Source organism: Castor canadensis, chromosome 6 (assembly GCF_047511655.1).
Source record: "Castor canadensis chromosome 6, mCasCan1.hap1v2, whole genome shotgun sequence".
NCBI classification, from domain to species: Eukaryota; Metazoa; Chordata; class Mammalia; order Rodentia; family Castoridae; genus Castor; species Castor canadensis.
Genome location: NC_133391.1, coordinates 36,385,848 through 36,405,916, shown reverse-complemented (window position 1 = coordinate 36,405,916; position 20,069 = coordinate 36,385,848).

Genomic DNA, 20,069 nt, shown 5'->3' with positions numbered 1-20,069 from the left:
TATTACTCTGAGAAATGACTTTCATATATTCACAGAGAGTAAGCACAGAAAGTAAAAGGATGGAAAAAGGATCTCTGCAAACACTAATCATCATAAAATTGGTAAAACTATATTAATATGAAAAAAGGTAGACTCCAGTTAAATGGTATGACAAAATATAAAGAGCATTGCCTAATGATAGAAGAAGAAATTTGTCAGGAAAACAATACAACATAAATGATCATGCAAATAATGGTAGAGGGTCAAAATCCATGAAGCCACGTTGATAAGACTAAAAGAAAATAAAAACAAAACCACAAATCTTACATTAGATGTTTTAGCATTTTTCTTTCAGTAATTGATCAACCAAGTATACAATACATTGGTATGTATAAAAATATTCTATACAAAATTAACAACCTTAATTTCAGTTCATAGAAAACTGCATCCAATAAAGCAGTAGAAGCATCCTTTCCAAGTGCATGGGAAACCAATGGACTGGATCAGAGCCAGATTGAGATGAGTACAATACAGAAAAACTATAGCATTTCCTTTCCCTGGTCCTTAAACATCACATAATTATGAAATCACAAATATATTCTCTTCATAGACTCAACAGAGACAACATAAGGTAATTTACATGGAGTTGCCTGTTAACATATGAAACCACCACAATTATAATTTAGATAAAATTCTCATTTTTTAAACCATGCATTAACCTTTAAGTTCATCATCAATGCCTACTTTGTTTTCTTTGTTCTTACTGCTTCCAGAGCTCCCTGGTCTTCCAAAATCCTATGAAAGTAGACCTGTTTCCTACCTCAAGTTAGTTTTGCAAAATGGCTGTTGCATGGAATTCTTTCTGCTCTCCCAGGCTGCAACACACTCCCAGTAGTCCACCAGATGTCACTTTAAACACAGCTTTAAGGGAGGGTCTCCTTGATCATCTCCCACCTATTTGCCCATACTACTAACCCCTTGTCTGGGTTATGTTCCTCCTACAAATGCTCACTGCTCTAGGTACTTTACCTCCATAGCTCCTCTTCACCTGTAGATACTCATTTATTACCAAATTCACTTGCATTGTACCAGTCTTTTTAGGCTAGCTTGGAGTTTGAGACAATCTCTGTCTTTTTTTTTCATTTTATCACCAATGTTAAGCATATGATCAGTTAACATTAATATGTCAGGTTAGAAATATTTGCTAGTTACAATAATTAACATTAATTCAGTGTTTACCATGTGTCCTGCACTGTGAAAGCCTGTACATATTTGATCATACTTCATCCTCACAACTTAACAGTTTGTTCTTTCTGTTATTCTGAAGATTTGTTTCTCTTAAAGCAAACAGCAAGTAAATTTTTAAGTGACAAAATAGTACTGTTTTTTTGATAGCAAAAGTGAGATATATAATTGATATAGAAGTGGTTCTATTTCTAAGTACTGGAATAAGAGCCATCCTGGTCAGTAGAGGACAGTAGTGTCTAGACAAGAATGGGAGAGAGCTAACTGGTTTATATGAAAATGAAAGGAGGAAAAGGAGTTGTACAAAGACATGTTTTTAAAAAGAGGGCCCAGGAGTTGTTGGATGTTCACTCTCTGAGTAGACAAGAATGTTAGGCACAGGCATCTGTGTTGTAAAATGGGAAATAATCTGAAAGTAATTTTTAATCTGGGGTACCTCCATGTCCCAGAGTAACATAATTTATTCCTAGGAAAACTGTATGTTCTGGGCATGGTCAGCCTTGGGGGCAAATATGTCTGTGATGTGATGGAAGGCAGAGAAAGATATAAATAAATCAGACTCATCATTAGGACTCCAGTAAATCTCAAAAATGAAAGGAGAGGGAAGCCCACCTTAAGAGCTCAATGCTAATATCCCTTTGATCTTTGGCTCCTGATTTCATTCACTCAAAAATATTTAGTATTTCTAATCCCAATTTCCTACTCATTTGACGTGTGTACTAATTGTTAGTCACTTCTTGATTCTTTGCAGTAATAATAAGCTGGTCATTAAAATTGGAGTCCTAGGTCTTATTAAAGAAAAATCATCTATTCTTTAACCTGCACAGTACTGAAACTAACAGAGACAGTAAATTAGAGTAATCCTCCCAGCTGAGTTGAACCAACCATTCAGACAAACACCTGTGGTGGAGGGGGAAAAAGTCACATATGTACTTATATAGCTTTTCTCTATCAGCATAGTGACAGAAAAACATCTGGTATCACAAAGTCTTGTATCTCATATTAAGAAATTTTTAAGATTCAGCAGCTAATTGGTGTGTGAACTTCAGAGTTTCCTTGGTATACAGTCTGTGAGCAAGGAAGATGTTAAACAGTTCTTATTGGCTTGTGGAAGATCACCACGTCAGGCAATCAGACTGCACAATCCAGTTCCTACTGTACCACCCTGATTAAGAGCAGGGAGAGCTCCCTGCATTTTCTGAGGAAGCAGAGGCTATGATTTGAGACCTAAGGACCAGAATGACTATGCACAGATGCTGCTTTCTCCTGGGACCTGCTTTTGTCCTCACTGTCTTAACAGCAGCTCAAGGTAAGCAGAGTCCCACTACTTAAGACCAGCAGATACTGGATTAGCTCCAAGGCACTGTGGAAATCTCCCTAGAATCATAGACACAATGCTTATCTATTTCTCATTTGATTTAGACCAATGTGAACCTCACTGACAGTGAATGAGGAATTTTCTCAGCTGGGGTCTGCATTTTTTAAGTTCAAAAGAGAGATGTTACAAAAATATCAAGTTTTGAGACTGGTCAGACAATATGTTTCAACCTTTCTCAATAACACCTGGAAGTTCAGTAAGTGTTGATATCTTCCCAGTTTCCCCACAATTAATGACTAACAGATGACCTCAGCCTGGGTGTATCATGTGTTCTTCCTTTACTCTGTATTTCATCTCCAGAATGATGTTGATATTTCTGCTCTCATACACAGAAAGAAATGGATAAAGGAGGGTTTAAAGAGTACACAGAGGCTATTGTATGAGCACAAAACGTCTGCTCAGTGGGAGTCATTTTTTAGACAGAAGTTTATAGAAATAACTCTAAGCCGTGCTGCTGGGTTTGTTGGTGAAGGTGTGGTGATGGTGTATATATAGGTGATCAGAGGGGATATGTAAACCTTGCTGTCTGTAAAGAAAGACTTCCCAAATGAGCCATAACTACACCCTAGATAACCCTGCACCTGTAGTCAGAGTCAGAATTTGAGATTTTTATTTCCTCCCCCACAGACCCACACTCAGCTGTTTTCTGTAGTCTTTCCCAAGCCCTGGAAAGAAACTGATGCAGATGTAGGTCTTCACTGTGGATGGATATTAACAGTGAAGGCAGGTCTAAGTCTACCCTTAAAGACTTCAGGATGCACCTACCCTGTACAAATTGTCCCTTGCCCGTGGGAATTTGAACTTGTTCTGTGACATCTTAAAACATCTTCTGTTAGGGAACATTGGGCTTATGAAAGTCTTCATGGTGAATTTTCTCTTAGACCCTCCATGAAATCTTGTCTTCACTGGGCCTGTGGCTCAGCAGAGATCAGGATACCAGTGTTTGAGCTCCTGAAAGGAGAATCACCAGTCACCAATTTAAGAGCTTCTCAGTGTGGGAGGTGCTCCTCAAGTGCCTTTCTCCACTGTTCATTTTCCTTCTTATTTCAAGCATCACCTCCCTACCCACCCAGTCGAGGTGTCTTTCCTCTTCTATGGGAAACTTTGCTCCATCCAACAAGAAATTCTTCTCTTCAGTCCCTTATTAAATGATTGGAACACTCAGTTCCTTGGGGTCTGGACAAATGCCAGAGATCCTTCTTCTTTGTCTAAGCTTTGCTAGCTCTTAGGGGTCTAGGTTCTTTCCAAAAATATAAGTTTGATGTTCTTATTACACTTGATCTATTTAGCAATGAGAGCAATGAATGAATTTCTCATCAGGCTAAGAAGAAATTTCATCTCACTCAACAAGCATAATTTTTCCCCAGAGAGTATTTTTGTAGGGTCATATTATACAAGAACATGTTCAAATACTACAGCACATGGTTCACTTCACATTGTGCAGTTTTAATTTTGATATGATGGGGCCAAAGAGTTTTAAAACTTTCTGAGCCTGGTGCATTACAAGGGCCGTAACTGTGAAAATCAAGATGTGCCAAGTCTCTTTAAATTCTTCCTGAACAAGAAATCTCTGTTTTATCATGGATAATTTCAAGCTACAGATTTGATGTCATTGAATGGAGTGGAAGATACAATATACACAAATAACTTGAAGGTCATAGATAATAGTGAAATCCATTTTATTAATAAGATACCAATAACATTAGTAAAGATAGATTAAAATTATCAGGATATGATGAACTGGAGTAGTCATTACACTTTTTTGTATAATTTGTTAAAAAATAAATTTGTATAATTTAACCTAAAAAAAAAAGAAATCTCTGTTTTAATTAAGAGTATTTTTCAGTCCCTAAACACATACACATGTGTGCCCACACACGTATGCACATACATGCAGATGCATGTTCCTATGAAACCAGATAACAAATTCTTATGAATTATTTTACATCTATTTAAAATGAATACCATAATTTATATTTCTGTCTATTCAATAATAATATCATCTATGTTATATTTATGGCTGAAAATATTTCACTGTATTAGTGAATCATAATTTACTTTTATCCATTACAAAATGACATTATAAGTAAACATGTTATGAACATCTCCATTGACTCAATAAAAAAGAATGTGATTATTATTTTCCCAACATAACCATTTTAAAGGCCTCTACCTCCCAGTGTTGTTTTCTAAGCTGGTCTCTTCTTCTAGAGCTCTTAAATGTGGGGAGTACTAAGGACTCAAACCCAGATCCTTTCCTCTTTAATTTCTCTACCACAACTTTGGTGATTTTATCTCATGGTTTTAACTATCATTTATAGACTATAAATTCAGTCTCCAGTACAGATTTCTCTCCATATATCTAAAGTCATATGTCTCTGGGTATTTTACCACTCCATTTGGAGCAGTACACCTCTCACAGTAAAACATCCAGAACTGACCTGATCCCTGTGTCAACCACCACAAAAGAACACTTGGTCCACTTTGGAGCAAAACCTTGGAGTCATCCTCAACTCTTCTTTTATTCTCACATATCTTACCAAATACAAATGGAAAATCCTGTCACTTTTATCAGAAAATTAAATTGTGGATCTTAATGTTTTTCCATTTTATCTTTTCAAAGAAACACATTTGGACCTGCAGCTCTGCTCTATCTTATCATTTTCCTAGATCATATATTTTCTTCTCTTTTTATTATTGTGTCTATTTTCTTTGGAATTACTATTTAAAACAATTATTAATGGAAAAATTTAGTACACAGTATTGTGTGAATAAGACCTAATGCTTATTAACAGTATAATTCAAGTCTTTTAGTGTTTATTAGTTTCGTCTGTTTAAGCTATCATTATTTAAAATGTGGTCTTCTTGGGCTATCAATCATTGAATTATGTATTTTGAAGATTTTATTAATTAGTTACATGTCTAAAGTTATTATATCTTCCTAGGGAATCAAAATGTTTCTATATTGGTTTATATTCTGGTTCCAAATAGTGACTTTGTCTTCTATTGTTATAAATAACCCTACTTTTATTTGTTTCTTTTCTCTCTTCATATCTTTACTTCATTATTTTCTAGTATTCTGTGTTCTAATGTTTTAGATGTTTCTCCTACAGAGTATTTGAATGTTCCTTAAAATATCTAATCAAGTATTCTTTGCTCTAATTGATAATTATAATAGATTAATTTTGCTTATTGTAATATTTTAAGTTCTCTGCATCATTTAGAAATTCTTATTTATTATACACTGTCAAATGTGGTCTCCTCTCTCCTTTCTTTTCTCCACCCCTCTCCTCCTGAACCCAGATTACACATGCAATTTCACATTTTGTTTTCCTTATTTCTTAACTTTCCTATCACTTTTCTATTTCCTCCACTCTGTTCTGCATTAACACTGTATTCAGAATATTATTTAAACAATTAAGTTCATGAATAAAAGTTCTATTTGTTTCTTTTCCAAACAAGGGGTCATTCCTATAATCTCTTGTTATTTTGCACAATTTATTAATTTTACTCTTTCTTTTTAAACTATTTTGTATGTAGCTGCATATTCTTTTTTAATTAGCCAAATTAGCTTGTACAAAGTAAGGGGTTCACCATGACAGTTCTACACATACATATATTGTAGTTTGATTTTTTTTTACCCCCCTGCGGATTTCTTTTTCTCTTTTTTATTAGCATACAATAGATTGCAAAGGGATTTCATTGTGCTATTTTCATGCATGCACTTGTTGTTACTTGTTTTCTAAGTGATACCATTATAACAGGTGGTACAGAATTTCAATATAGTTCTGATTTGCATTTCCCTGATGGCCAAAGATGTTGAACATTTTTGCAAGTATTTACTGGCCATTTGTACTTCTTCATTTGATAGGTGTCTGTTCAGTTCCATTGCCCATTTATTGATTAGCTCACTTGTTTTTTGCTCTTTAGTATATAGCTATATATTCTTGATATAATGAATCTTCTTCGTGGGTTTTTGCAAACCTAAAACAGTTGTTTGAATTTTACTACCTTACATATTCATTCATTCATCTATTCATGAAATATTTATTGAATGTTTTATGTCAGGAAGTTTGAAGGTACTTAGAATATAGAAGGGAACAAAATGTAAAGAAAAGACCTATTTTCCTGGAGCAGATTCTGGAAGATGATTGAAAAATAATATTTTCAGTATCATATAAATTTTATATATTTCAAAAGTTATAACATTTGGGAGGAAGTACATAAGGAGAAAGAATAATCAAAGATGATAGGATGGACAAGTTTATTATTTTACATATGTTGTTTGAAGAAAGACACTTAAAATTGTGTCTTGTCTCTTGTGCTATATATCTGGTACCCATGTAGTTCTAAATTAGGAATGTTTTGCTTAAGAAAAGACTTGAATATGCTACTCATAAGCCCAGGTAACCGCAGTATCATCCTCTCTAGATCACATTTAGCTCTTACCATGGCCCTGATTTAATGGGTCATTATCACTCACACATTGCCCCTCAATACAGGCCCAAGTCATAACAGCCTTAGAGCTCCCATCAGAATTTATGCCAGCTACCCAGTTTTTCCTGATAGCTTATATTTCATATATTAGAAATCCAGGAGAATTCCAAGATGGCGGCTAGAGGGAGGAAGCAGAAAGCGAGCCTCCTATAGTGAAATCTTGGAGAGACGCTGGAGACACACTTTGCAGGCATAATCACCGAGAAAAGGCATAACTTTGACCCCTCCACATCTCCAGCCGGCGCAGAGAATCTCCACTTCACGTTAAACGGAGAACCGAGGAGGCCCCCGGGACCGCCAGTGGCCGGCGCCCATACGGCTTGGGAAGACGCGGACCAGATGAGCTTCGCGGTACCGCGGTTCCCCCACAGACAAGCCTGGGCCAGAGCAGCATAGCCCCCTGGACAGACTGACCTCCACCCGGGGAAAAAAAGAGAAACTGAGTACTAAGCAATAAGAACAGTTAAGACACGCTGGAAAGAGGGTGGGGCGCCCTGAGCGCTGAAGATTGGGGGAAGGGAATCCTTCCCGGGACTGTAAATAAACGAGCCGGGCAGGCCGGAGAGGCTCTGGCGGGAGCGGGGCGCGCCCAGCAACCAGGAGCAGGATGCTTGTGAGAGGAGGGAAGACCCACTTCCCACGTGAACTGTAAATAAACACGCAGGCCTGACAACGCTGGGCAGTGTCACCTTTCCCAGTGCTTGGAAAGGGGAAAGCCTGTGGCAGAGGCCTCCGCACAGGAGAACTCTGAGCAAACAAAGCCTGTGGGACCAGGTGAGTGCTAGCTCACCCCAGAGATCTGCAGAAATAACGCCACCAGCTACAGGCTGAGAGCAGCAGGCAGGCAAGCCACAGTTGCAGATACCACTCTCAGAACTGCCTCCAGACGCTTTTTTTTCTTTTTCTCCCTACCTTTGATGAGAGAACAACCGAATTACACCTGCAAGCCGAAAAACTTACTGAAACTGTATTGCATTTGAACTGGGGACACTTGGGGGGGCTTTTTTTTTTTTTCTTCTCTGTGTGTGTGAGTGTAGTTTTGTTCTACTTTATGCATCCCCTTTGATGAGACAACTACAGAACAACATCTGAGGCACCAACTCCAGGACTGGAGATTGAGACGGACATCCAAATTATTAAGACTGAAATTGCATTGCATATAAACTTGGAAGTTTTTTGGTTTTTTGTTTTGTTTTTTTTTTTTAATTTTCTATTTTCCATTTTATTTTAATTCATTTTTATAAATAGATATTACTTTCATATACTTATTTTTTATTTTTTTTTTATCTTTGATTTTCAATCCTCTCTCTGTCACTCTATTGTCTGTTCAGCTTACTGTCGATTAGTACACTAACACTCCCTGTTTATACCTTTGAAACTCTCTTGTCTGATACCTTGTTCTGCTTTCTCCCTCTAGTCTGTATATTTGTTTTCCCCTTTTCTTTAACTTCTTGCTTTCCATCTCAGCTCACTCTTCCATTCTCAATATTACCATTGTTATTATTACAAGCTAGAAAATACTTAATTACACACAGTACAGGGACAGTAAAAACACCAAGGACAATGACAGGAAGACAGAAAAAACAAGGAAACCAGTTTCCCCACAGCAAAAAATTAGTACAGGAACCAGAGGGGAATGAAGAGAACAGAAACTCAGAGCCAGACTCCAACAAAATGAAGATAAACTATGCCAAAGGACCCAATGAAGCCTACAAGAATAATTTAAAAGAAGACATACTACAAGTACTCAATGAGAATTTTATAGAGATGATACTGGATAGGGTCAACCAAAATGTACAGGAGACACTCAAGAAATTCCAAGACAATAAAAATAGAGAATTTGAAAAAGCAAAAGAGGAAATAAAGGAAACCATAGAAGCACTGCATAAACACCAAAGTGAAAGAGAGAACACAATGAATAAATGGATAAATGAACTCAGGACAAAAATAGACAACAATAAAGAAGAAAACAGCCAGGATATGGAAAACCTCAGAAAAAAGAACGAAACAGAACTGCAAAACAAAGCGGAAGGCCAATCCAGCAGAATAGAACAAACAGAAGACAGAATCTCAGAACTTGAAGATGAAATGGTAATTAAAGGAAAAACCAAAGAACTATTAATTAAACAACTCAAGACCTGTGAAAAGAAAATGCAAGAACTCACTGACTCCATCAAAAGACCAAACTTGAGAATCATGGGCATCGAAGAAGGAGAAGAGGTGCAAGCGAAGGGAATGCGTAATATATTCAACAAAATAATAACGGAAAATTTCCCAAATCTACAGAAAGATATTCCCATACAAATGCAAGAGGCCTCCAGGACACCAAACAGACCAGATCAAAATAGAACTACTCCACGACATATCATCATTAAAACAACAAGTTCAGAAACTAAGGAAAGAATATTGAAGGCTGCAAGAGAGAAAAAACAAGTAACATACAAAGGTAAACCCATCAAAATCACAGCAGACTTCTCAACAGAAACATTAAAAGCAAGAAGAGCGTGGGGTGAGATCTTCCGGGCACTGAATGAAAATAACTTCAACCCCAGGATACTCTACCCAGCAAAGCTATCATTCAAAATAGATGGAGCAATAAAAGTCTTCCATGATAAGCAGAAACTAAAACAATATGTGACCACAAAGCCACCATTACAAAAGATTCTGCAAGGGATCCTGCACACAGAAAGTGACACCCAACTTAACCATGAAAAGGCAGGCAGCACCAAACCACAGGATAAGAAAAAGCAAGACAGTAGAGAGTAACATCAAGTTAGGTACACACAATCAAACCTTCAAACAACTAAGATAACTAAATGGCAGGAATCACCACATACCTATCAGTACTAACACTTAATGTTAATGGATTTAATTCACCCATCAAAAGACACTGTTTGACAAAATGGATTAAAAAAGAAGATCCAACAATTTGTTGCTTACAGGAGACTCATCTCACCGACAGAAATAAGCATATGCTTAGGATGAAAGGCTGGAAGAAGATTTACCAAGCCAATGGCCCCCAAAAACAAGCAGGAGTAGCAATACTTATCTCTGACAAAGTAGACTTCAAACCTACATTGATCAAACGAGATAAAGAAGGACATTCCATACTAATAAAAGGGGAAATAGACCAAAAGGAAATAATAATCATCAATCTGTACGCACCCAATGTCAACGCACCCAATTTCATCAAACATACCCTGAAAGACCTAAAAGCATATATAAACGCCAACACAGTGGTTGTGGGAGACTTTAACACTCCATTATCATCAATAGATAGGTCATCCAAACAAAAACTCAATAAAGAAATCCAAGATCTAAAATATGCAATAGATCAAGTGGACCTAGTAGATGTCTACAGAACATTTCATCCAACCTCTACACAATATACATTCTTCTCAGCAGCCCATGGAACCTTCTCCAAAATAGATCATATCCTAGGGCACAAAGCAAGCCTCAGCAAATATAAGAAAATAGAAATAATACCATGCATACTATCTGACCACAATGCAGTAAAAGTAGAACTCAACAACAAAAGTAAAGACAAAAACCATGCAAACAGCTGGAAACTAAATAACTCATTACTTAATGAAGAATGGATCATCGATGCAATAAAAGAGGAAATTAAAAAGTTCCTAGAAGTCAATGAAAATGAAAACACAACCTACCGGAACCTATGGGACACAGCTAAGGCAGTCTTGAGAGGAAAGTTTATAGCCATGAGTGCATATATTAAAAAGATTGAAAGATCCCAAATCAATGACGTAATGATACATCTCAAACTCCTAGAAAAACAAGAACAAGCAAATCCCAAAACAAATAGAAGGAGAGAAATAATAAAAATAAGAGCTGAAATCAACGAAATAGAAACCAAAAAAACCATACAAAGAATTAATGAAACAAAAAGTTGGTTCTTTGAAAAAATAAACAAGATCGATAGACCCCTGGCAAACATGACTAAAATGAGGAGAGAAAAAACCCAAATTAGTAGAATTAGGAATGCAAAAGGGGAGATAACAACAAACACCATGGAGGTCCAGGAAATCATCAGAGACTACTTTGAGAACCTATATTCAAATAAATTTGAAAATCTAAAAAAAATGGACAGATTTCTAGATACATATGATCATCCAAAATTGAACCAAGAGGAAATTAATCACCTGAATAGACCTATAACACAAAATGAAATTGAAGCAGCAATCAAGAGTCTCCCCAAAAAGAAAAGTCCAGGACCTGATGGATTCTCTGCTGAATTCTATCAGACCTTTAAAGAAGAACTGATACCAACCCTCCTTAAACTGTTCCATGAAATAGAAAGGGAAGGAAAACTGCCAAACACATTTTATGAAGCCAGTATTACACTTATCCCTAAACCAGGCAAAGACACCTCCAAAAAGGAGAACTATAGGCCAATCTCCTTAATGAACATTGATGCAAAAATCCTCAACAAAATAATGGCAAACCGAATTCAGCAACACATCAAAAAGATTATTCACCACGACCAGGTAGGCTTCATCCCAGGGATGCAGGGGTGGTTCAACATACGAAAATCAATAAACGTAATAAACCACATTAACAGAAGCAAAGACAAAAACCACTTGATCATCTCAATAGATGCAGAAAAAGCCTTTGATAAGATCCAACATCATTTCATGATAAAAGCTCTAAGAAAACTAGGAATAGAAGGAAAGTTCCTCAACATTATAAAAGCTATATATGACAAACCTACAGCCAGCATTATACTTAACGGAGAAAAATTAAAACCATTCCCTCTAAAATCAGGAACCAGACAAGGATGCCCACTATCTCCACTCCTATTCAACATAGTACTGGAATTCCTAGCCAGAGCAATTAGGCAAGAAGAAGGAATAAAAGGAATGCAAATAGGTAAAGAAACTGTCAAAATATCCCTATTTGCAGACGACATGATCCTATACCTTAAAGACCCAAAAAACTCGACTCAGAAGCTTCTAGACATCATCAATAGCTATAGCAAGGTAGCAGGATATAAAATCAACATAGAAAAATCATTAGCATTTCTATACACTAACAATGAGCAAACGGAAAAAGAATGTATGAAAACAATTCCATTTACAATAGCCTCAAAAAAAATCAAATACCTAGGTGTAAACCTAACAAAAGATGTGAAAGACCTCTACAAGGAAAACTATACACTTCTGAAGAAAGAGATTGAGGAAGACTATAGAAAGTGGAGAGATCTCCCATGCTCATGGATTGGTAGAATCAACATAGTAAAAATGTCGATACTCCCCAAAGTAATCTACATGTTTAATGCAATTCCCATCAAAATTCCAATGACATTCATTAAAGAGATTGAAAAATCTACTGTGAAATTTATATGGAAACACAAGAGGCCACGAATAGCCAAGGCAATACTCAGTCAAAAGAACAATGCAGGAGGTATCACGATACCTGACTTCAAACTATATTACAAAGCAATAACAATAAAAAGAGCATGGTACTGGCACAAAAACAGACATGAAGACCAGTGGAACAGAATAGAGGATCCAGATATGAAGCCACACAACTATGAGCAACTTATCTTTGACAAAGGAGCTAAAAATATACGATGGAGAAATAGCAGCCTCTTCAACAAAAACTGCTGGGAAAACTGGTTAGCAGTCTGCAAAAAACTGAAACTAGATCCATGTATATCACCCTATACCAAGATTAACTCAAAATGGATCAAGGATCTTAATATCAGACCACAAACTCTTAAGTTGATACAAGAAAGAGTAGGAAATACTCTGGAGTTAGTAGGTATAGGTAAGAACTTTCTCAATGAAACCCCAGCAGCACAGCAACTAAGAGATAGCATAGATAAATGGGACCTCATAAAACTAAAAAGCTTCTGTTCATCAAAAGAAATGGTCTCTAAACTGAAGAGAACACCCACAGAGTGGGAGAAAATAGTTGCCAACTATACATCAGACAAAGGACTGATAACCAGAATATACAGGGAACTTAAAAAACTAAATTCTCCCAAAACTAATGAACCAATAAAGAAATGGGCACGTCAACTAAACAGAACTTTCTCAAAAGAAGAAATTCAAATGGCCAGAAAACACATGAAAAAATGCTCACCATCTCTAGCAATAAAGGAAATGCAAATTAAAACCACGCTAAGATTCCACCTCACCCCTGTTAGAATAGCCATCATCAGCAACACCACCAACAACAGGTGTTGGCGAGGATGTGGGGAAAAAGGAACCCTCTTACACTGTTGGTGGGAATGTAGACTAGTACAACCACTCTGGAAAAAAATTTGGAGGTTACTTAAAAAGCTGGACATCGATCTACCATTTGATCCAGCAATACCACTCTTGGGGATATACCCAAAAGACTGTTACTCCAGAGGCACCTGCACATCCATGTTTATTGCGGCACTATTCACAATAGCCAAGTTATGGAAACAGCCAAGATGCCCCAGCACTGACGAATGGATTAAGAAAATGTGGTATCTATACACAATGGAATTTTATGCAGCCATGAAGAAGAACGAAATGTTATCATTCGCTGGTAAATGGATGGAATTGGAGAACATCATTCTGAGTGAGGTTAGCCTGGCTCAAAAGACCAAAAATCGTATGTTCTCCCTCATATGTGGACATTAGATCAAGGGCAAACACAACAAGGGGATTGGACTATGAGCACATGATAAAAGCGAGAGCACACAAGGGAGGGGTGAGGATAGGTAAGACACCTAAAAAACTAGCTAGCATTTGTTGCCCTTAATGCAGAGAAACTAAAGCAGATACCTTAAAGCAACTGAGGCCAATAGGAAAAGGGGACCAGGAACTAGAGAAAAGGTTAGATCAAAAAGAATTAACCTAGAAGGTAACACCCACGCACAGGAAATCAATGTGAGTCAATGCCCTGTATAGCTATCCTTATCTCAACCAGCAAAAACCCTTGTTCCTTCCTATTATTGCTTATACTCTCTCTACAACAAAATTAGAAATAAGGGCAAAATAGTTTCTGCTGGGTATTGAGGGGGGGGGAGAGGGAAGGGGCAGAGTGGGTGGTAAGGGGGGGTGGGGGCAGGGGGAGAAATGAACCAAGCCTTGTATGCACATATGAATAATAAAAGAAAAATGAAAAAAAAAGAAGAAAGTGGAAATACAGCCCATATTAAGGGAAAAAACATTTATAAATTAAGTGTTTGATAAGTGTCCAAAATATTTAAAAAATCTTACACCAGAACATTAAGGAGGCAAATAACCCAATTAAAACCAAAGAATTTGAATAGACATTTCTCTAAACAAGATATACAAACTGCCAAGGAACACATTGAAAGATGCCCGATATCATTAGCTATTTGGGAAAAGAAAATGAAAACCATAATGTGATTCTGCTTTCCAAGAAGTAGGATGGTTATGTTGTGGAAATATTGTCAGACAAGAAACCAGTGATAATCAGAGAAGTGGAGAACTCAGATTTTATTTTATGCGCCAGTCCCAGATGAGCACAAAATTCTGTGCTCCCAACAATGAATTCATGGGATTCTTAAAGGGCAGTGAAGGGCATCAGGTTACCAGGAATGTGTTGGGGTTAACAGGTGAGCCAGTGCTGGGTTAGAGACCCAGATTGTTTAGATAGGAGCAGCAGAGGAATTCTCCTTTGGAAAGTTTGTTTACAGAAGGAAACAAAGGAATGCAGGAATGGGCAGTTATCTCTACATGGGGCTGTTTTGTCTTGGACCTGTACTCATTTTATGGCTTAACTAGCAATTTCTCATGTCCTAAGGCCTGACTGAGACAATCTTGTTGTTCAGTTATACTAAAAAAATGTGGATATAAAGAAGAGAAATCACAGATCTCATAGCCTGCTGGTAGAATGCAAAGTGGTAAAGCCATTTTGAAAAACAGTTCAATAGTTGCTCAATTGTTAAACATAGAATTACCTATGACCCAGCAATTCCATTCCTCTTAAGAGAAATGGAAATACATGATCACATAAAAAATTCATAGCAGTGTTATTCATAACAGCCAACAAGGAAGAAACCATCCAAATATCTATGAATTGATATAAGTATAAATAAAATGTGTTGTATTTATACAATAAAATATTAAGCAATGATGGAATGAAGTACTGATACATCCTGCAACATATATTATCTTGAAAACATTATGCCCTATACAAGAAGGAAGGCACAACAAGGTTACATCTTCCATGATTTCATTTATATGAAAACTCCTTAATAGGCTAACCTATAGAGGCAGAAAATAAATTCATTATTTCCAAGGCCTGGAGAGAAAGAGAAATGAAAAGTGAGTGCTAATGTGTGGAATTCGATAGTGATCACATGACTTTGAGAATATATTCTGTATACTCCATCTGCCTTGTGCACTTTAAAGGATGAATTTTCGTGTGTGTAAATTATATCTCAAAAGTAATTGGAGACATCATGTTTAATGATTTTTTTTCACTGATTCATGAGTCCTGTAGCATAAATTCTCAAGATAGTTTTCCCCCTGAGAAGGAAAATCAAACTGGCTTGACCCAAGGGTAGAGCTTTGAAATGGCAAATATTTTTCACACAGTTTGTGTCCTAAGATGAATTTTATTCATGTAAATGCTTTGGAGAATGTCGTCCTTGTGGAGTTTTCCAGGATGATTAGAGCAACGGTGTAATAAATAGCATCTATAATGGCCTCCCAGGTTCCTTGATCCTGGCATCCAATGACCCTGCATCATGTCTCCTTTGGAAGGTGGGAGTCTTAGGCAGCCTTCCATTGCTGTTTCAGAATTCCCTGATATAAAAATTACAATGAGGAAAGATTTACTTTGCCTCATGGTTTCAGTCCATGGACAGATGGCCCTTTTTGTTCCTTTGAGGTTGCAAGGCAGCACCTCCTGATGCAAGTGCATGTCAGAGAAAACTGACCCTCATGGCAGCCATGGAAAAGGGGTAGTGGGAGGGTAGGGAGGGAGGGAGAGAGAGAGAGAGAGAGACCTTCAGGAGCAGGCCTCCAATGACTTAATTCTTTACACTAGGCCTCATTTCCTAAGAGTTCCATCATTTCCCAATGACACCAAGAGCTGGCTACCAAGCCTTTAGCACATTGTCTATTGTCTTTGGGAGACATTTAAGCCATAGCAGTATGCTAAATGTACATAAATATTGCATAAGTGATGGTTATTACTTTCAACACTGAGTTACAAGAAGGTTGTGACTTTTTCTTGGCACCTCTGCCTGAATGCCTCTCTATCTCTGTTGTTTTCATGTCATGAAGACAGTCAAGCTCCCTCTGAAGAGATCCACATGGGACAACCTGAACACCACCAAAAGCAAGTTAAAGGGGCTCAGAAGTGGATTTGCCAACTCAAGTTGAATCTTGAGATGATTGTAGTACACCAGGAAGCTTTGCTTCACCTCCTGAGAGACTATGACCGGCAGAAACTGTAAGATAATCCATGTTTGTTGCAATAGAAAATAAACTTCGTCTTGTCACTCTATTGTTTGAGTTTCTAAGTTGATGTTTGGTCTAATTTGTTTTCTTCTGACAACTTGTAGAAGATAGTCAAACAGTAATGACAAGATAGGAAAATATTTCAATATACATCATAGATAAAGGGCACTTTATAATAAAAAGAGCACTTAATATGGAGAAAAAAGTGTTAAAAATGCAACAAAAGTAAGTAAAAGACAGGACTAGATAATTTACAAATTGGTATAAAATGACCCTTAAATTATGAATAGATACTTTATGTATAACAAGAGGAAAGCAATTAAAATTATACTCTGGTACAATTTCTCATCTACCAGATTGGAAAACCTCTAAAGTGTGTAATATGGAATATTGACAAGGCTGAAAGGCACAAAGCCTTGCTGGTTTGGGAGTGGGTGTGAGAGAAATTATACCATTCTTATGGAGCAATTTAAGAATGTCAGTAAAAGCTACTATGCATTTTTTTTCTTTGGCTAAAAAGTCATGCTTGTAATAATTTACCCTGAAGGTACACCTCTGACAATACAAAAGCATATACACACAAGATCTTTTTTTTCATCATATTGTCAACAAACTAGATATTAATTTGAACATAATATCCTGACTATATATCTTTATCTAAGGTTAAAAAGAGCTGTACCAAAATCTTGACCTTCCAAACATAGATTTATTGTTGGTATTGGTAGATTCAATTCTGAATCTCTCTTGTGTATATTGTAGGGCTGAACAGTTGTATAAACCTATTGATATTGCTGGGAGCCAATGATATCACTACTGGAGAAAAAAGTAAATTTGCAACAGGAATAAAAAGGAAGAACACTGTAGTGTTGGATTGCAATTATAGGTGCATCTTCAAACTGAAGATTCTAAAACAGTCTATATTCTTGCTCTGTGTACTCAAAAGGACCTTAAGTCAATCTTATCCCAGAAAGAAAGAGCTTACTTGGGCCCAGACCCAGACCCAGGTTTCTAAATTCCACTCTCTGTGAAAAGGAACCAGAGTTCTTCAGTAGAAAATAAGCCTGAGCAATTGTGTTAAAAAGTAAAGAAGTACTGAAAACACAAAGGGTGGGCATCTGAAATGACACAGCAGCCCCTATGACAGTGGCTCCCCTGGTCATTTACAGGTTTTCTTCTCTTTTAGTGCTCTATCTTCAGTACCACCTCAGGAGGCTGATCTGCTTTTCCAAATTACCATGACTATGACCTTTAAACTTAAGGTCCTATTTTGATTTTCTGGCAAATGCTAATTGTGGACCCCAGTTTTATCTTCCATCATAGTCTTGATTCATACATGTTCTGTTTAGGTGATAAAACAATTTTTCCATAAAAGTACACAGACTCTGTGTTGACTGATAATCTTGTTACCTTGAATCAGTGGCATGTGCTGACACTCCTTTCTTCTCCTTTATACCTGGAGTGCAGAATGGCAATATTGCAGAATTGGGACAAGGTTCATGGAAGTTTTTCTTGTTTTTTGTATAATTTTTAAAACTCAATCTTTACTGCTTTCATATGAGCATAAACATAGTACTTTTATTGATGGATGATATGGCTGAGAGATAAAGTGTAATATTCTCTATTGTTTACATTTAGAAATGTAAACACTGTATGTTTTTGTTTTTATTTCTTTGTTGATTATTTTGCCTCATCTTGATTGCACACTGGGAGTAATTTCCTATCCTGTTTACACAATCACTCTCATTTAACAATGAGTTTTGTCTGAACTTTTGGGCACTCAAAATAGATTTTGTAATTAATATGAAAATGAAATTAACTCTACATTTAGCAATATCTCAGTTTACGTTATTCCCTCTTTCCTTCACACCAATCATATAATGTTTGTATTCTCTTGAAAAGGATGTTAGGCATTTATTTCTGTATGGTTCTACTCTTGATTTATCCCTCAGGAGGGGATAGAGGTGCAAGAATTTTCTTGTTCTAATTTGGTATTGATTTGTATGTGTAACTTATATTTTTGGTATATTTAAATTGGGAAAATGAGGTGGTTGACTCTGTGTTTTCCTGACTGTTCTAGATAAGTCTGTCTGACTCTGGCTGGTACATAGAGTTAGCTGTGATCAATGAGCTGATATAGACCTAGATCAAAGGAAAGAATGATGGGAACAGAGCATTACTTCCTAGGTTGATGGAAAATTATGCTTTCAGATGCTTGGGAGCAGGAGAATCTTGTGGATCTTAATCACATGTCTCTCAACCTTATCCAGGCTACAATGCAGTGTAAGGTCTTCCTTTTCTCTCAGTCTTAGTGTCTGTCAGTGGGAACTGGGTTTTCTCTGGCCTTGGTAGTTTATTCAACATACTATGGTGTAGTTAGTGAAGAATTTACACTCAGATTTTGTGCAGAGAGTCATGGTCACATGGAAAGATCCAGCTAACATTTGTAGAAAAATACATAAAAATACAAAACAAAGTGTGTTTTGAAAAGACGCTGAACATCAATTAATGATTATTGCTTTAATGCTCATTTGGTGGTGAAATGAAATTAGATTTGTAAGTTTTGTGTATGTCACTGGAGTGAATATTATTTTTTCTATCCCATATATTTGTAATATCTGTGAAAAAGGGACAGAATCAGGTCTAGTTTTATCATTTCTGGAAAAAAATTATGATAGAGGAGTCAGATAGCATACATTCAAGACTTTCACTTATTTAAAAGGTTAATAATAATGAAGAAACAGGTTTTCTGGAAAGGTAAATTTATTCAAAAAGGCAATTATCTTACACATTGCATAATAAATAATATGTAAGTATTGTCCAGTAGAACTCTGCCTCATTGTCTGTTGATTACACTAATATGGTTTAACTTATTTAACTGCAAAGTGCTGTGAGCAAAACAAAACAAAATAAAAAAACAAAACTAAAATTGAGATAAGTGAGGGACAAAGGTAAGTAATGTCCAGAGAGTAAAGAGGGTTATTCCAGAGAAAAGAAACATATAAAATATAGAATGGCAAAATTATTTGAGGTGTTCATTGAATGTCTCATAGTTTGTTAAGGCTTTTTCCTAATGTGACTGTAAGAAAATAGCTACTGAGGTTGAAGAAGAAATGTAAGTCCAAAGTGTGGAGACTTTATACTCTAAGTAAAGAGTTTTGAACTTTCTAACATAACTAAATGTGTTCCAAATTTTGAGTTAAGGTAGTACATGGAAAGATTTTGAAAAATACACCTACAGTATATGACTTTTTGAAAGAATTTCATTATTTCCTGGATATTATTGACAGTAGTGTATAATTTGGTTTTATTTACTTGCATTATAACTTTATTAGTATTTGAGACTGGTGGTGTGATGGGATGAGAGGGATCAAGGACTTGTGAGAGCAGGTGGGTGGCAGTATCTTACTTGAGAAATAAGTCTGGGTTGGGTGCTGGTAGCTCACGCCTATAATCCTAGCTACATGGGAGGCTAGCTACAGTTTGTGGCCACCCCAGGTAAATAGTTCTTGAGCCCTCATCTCCAAATAACCAGAGCA